Source organism: Mauremys reevesii, linkage group 10 (genome assembly GCF_016161935.1).
Source record: "Mauremys reevesii isolate NIE-2019 linkage group 10, ASM1616193v1, whole genome shotgun sequence".
In the NCBI taxonomy this organism is placed as follows: domain Eukaryota; kingdom Metazoa; phylum Chordata; order Testudines; family Geoemydidae; genus Mauremys; species Mauremys reevesii.
Window position 1 is genome coordinate 48,491,942 of NC_052632.1, and position 3,102 is coordinate 48,495,043.

A 3,102-nucleotide genomic window follows, 5' to 3' on the forward strand; every position below is an offset into this window, starting at 1 on the left:
TGCAGGAAGTAGAAAAGGAGGGCACCAAAGCTCAGTCAGAGGGCAGCCGCCGCCGCGAGCAGACGTGCCGGCGGGAGCTCCTGGCTGGGAGCCCTCCTCGGCCCGAGGCAACTGCCCTGCCTGGCCGGAGCTTCCCCGCGCCCACTATGACGAGGAGCCTCCCCGGAGCCGGTACTGGGAGGAGCCCCCAGGCTTGCCTAGCGCCCGCTAGGACGGGGAGCCCCCAGGCTTGCCGAGCGCCCGCTACGATGAGGAGCCCCCCAGGCCCTGCTGTTACCTGGAGGAGCCGCCCGAACAGTCCTGGCCCAACTTCCCGGAGGAGCTGCCGGACCTGCCGCCAAGCCCGGGTCCAGAGGAGCCGATGCAGACGGACTGGCCCGAACCCAGTGCGACTGACAAGGTAGGCCCTGAGGGGGGAATGGAGTGTAGCCTGGGGGTAGCCGACCCCTGTCCGGCTGAGGGCACCGACGTGCCCATGTCAGTGTGTTGCGGCCAGGATCCCCACTGACTGCCGCGGATCCACGCCGCTGCTAGGGCCCCGGGCTGGGACACAGTGGAGTGGGTGGGCCTGTGTCCCCCCTGCCACCCCACTCACGGGTGGCAGTCTCCCCCCCACACCAGCACCCGGACCCAAAGGTCTGGACTTACCGGTTGTTTGCTCAGCTCCTGACTGAGGACCTGAGTCCCTAAACTTGAACTGCTGCTCAGTCCTGCCTGAGGGTCTGAGCCCTGTGTTTGCTGTTGCCCAGCCTCTCCTCCAGAGGGCCTGGGCCTATTTTGTACTGCTGTTGCCCCGCCCCTGCTCCAGAGGGCCTGGGCCTAATTGTACTGCTGTTGCCCCGCCCCTGCTCCAGAGGGCCTGGGCCTACTTTGTCCTGCTGTTGCCCAGCCCCTGCTCCCGAGGGCCTGGGCCTACTTTGTCCTGCTGTTGCCCAGCCCCCGCTCCAGAGGGCCTGGGCCTCCTAACGTTGTTCCCTATCACTCAAGCAGACTAACAGGAGACAAGAAGTGAGTCGGAGTGGCTCCCCTCCTGCCCGTTGGAGGGTCGAGCCCCGACCAACTGATTACACCCCCTTATTGCATCCTGTGCACCAATCACCTCCGAGCATTACAAGCACTGCAATCCTGAGCATAGAAACAAATATTCGTGGATTTCAGTTTCAAATTGCTGCCTCAAGGCATCTCTGATCCTTATGGCCCTGCACTGGGCCCCTCTAATAGACATGGTCTCTGGCTGTTCAAACTCAGCCTCCAGGTGCTGAGCCTCTGCGGTCCAGCCCTGAGTGAAGCTTTCATCCTTCCCTTCACAAATATTATGAAGCATACAGCACGTGGCTATAAGCATAGGAATATTGTCATCGGCCAGGTCCATCTTCCCATAGAGGCATCACCAGTGGGCTTTTAAATGGACAAAAGCACACTCAACAGTCATTCTGCTCTTGCTCAGCCTGTCGTTGAACCGCTCCTTGCTGCTGTCAAGTTGGCCTGTGTATGGCTTCATAAGCCACGGCATTAAGGGGTAGGCGGGATGTCCCAGGATCACAATGGGCATTTCAACTATCCCTATGGTGATCTTCTGGTCCAGAAAGAAAGTCCTGCTTGCAGCTTCCTGAACAGGCCAGTGTTCCGAAAGATGTGTGTGTCATGCACCTTTCCAGACCAGCCTGTGTTAATGTCTGTGAAATGCCCACAGTGATCCAAAAGCACCTGGAGAACCATTGAGAAATGCCCCTTGCGATTAATATACTTGGTGGCTAGGTGGTCTGGTGCCAGAATTGGAATATGTGTGCCATCTATTGCCCCTCCGCAGTTAGGGAAGCCCATTTGTGCAAAGCCATCCACAATGTTACGCACGCTGCCCAGAGTCACGGTCTTTTGGAGCAGGATGCGATTAATGGCCCCGCACACTTCTGTCAACACGAATCCAATGGTAGACTTTCCCACTCCAAACTGATTAGTGACCAATCAGTAGCAGTCTGGAGTAGCCAGTTTCCACAGTGCGATCGCCACATGCTTATCCAACAGCAGGGCAACTTTCATTCTCATGTCCTTGCGCCACAGGTCTTGGGGCAAGCTCATCACACAGTCCTATGAATGTGGCTTTCCTCATCCGAAAGTTCTCTAGCCACTGTTCATCATCCCAGAAATGCATCACAATGTGATCCTACCACTCAGTGCTTGTTTCCCAAGCCCAGATGCAATCTCACTAATACACGTGGTGAGATCAATGTCACACTCCTCTTGCCTTTGTAGTTTAAGGAATAACTCCACTGCAACTCATGCTGTGTTAGTCAGAGCGAGCAGCATACTGGTCAACAGTTCATGATCCATTCCTGCAGCCCGAAGAGGCAGAGCATGCAGTACAGAAACAGTTGAAAGATGGCACCAAATGCGGATAGAAGCACAGGGATTTCTGGTATGCAAAGCAATGCATCATGGGTCATTGGGACAGGATGCCCCGTGACCCCCTCTGCCTTTCACAACTCTAAGCAGCAGAAGAGAAAGATTCTCTTTGGGATAGCTACCCAGAGTGCACTGCTCTGAATACCGCTGCAGGTGAACACTCTATTGCGTAGGCAGCTGACAGTGTGAACACACAACAGCAGTTTCCCTTCAGCGCTCTCTAAGCAGCCGGTGCTGTAACTTTGCCAGTGTAGACGTGGCCTTAGGAAGTTTTTCCTAATATCCAACCTAAACTTCCCTTACTGCAGTTTAAGCCCATTGCTTCTTGTCCTATCCTCAGAGGTTAACGAGAACATTTTTTCTCCCTCCTACTTGTAACAAACTTTTATGTACTTGAAAACTGTTGTTATGTTCCCTCTCAGTCTTCTCTTCTCTGGACTAAACAAACCCAAATGTTTAGGACTTGATGAAGTGTTTTTCACCCATAGATCTCACAGCACTTTACAAAGGCAGATCAGTATCACTATTTTTGTTTTATAGATGGGGGGAAAATGAGGAGATGAATGACTTCCCCAAGGTCAAACAGCCAATCTGTGGTAGAGCCAAGGCTAGCAATACCCTGCACCCCAGTCCACTGCCTTAGCCACTAGGCCACACTGATTAGCTCTCCAAAACAAAAACAAACACACAAAACTTAAT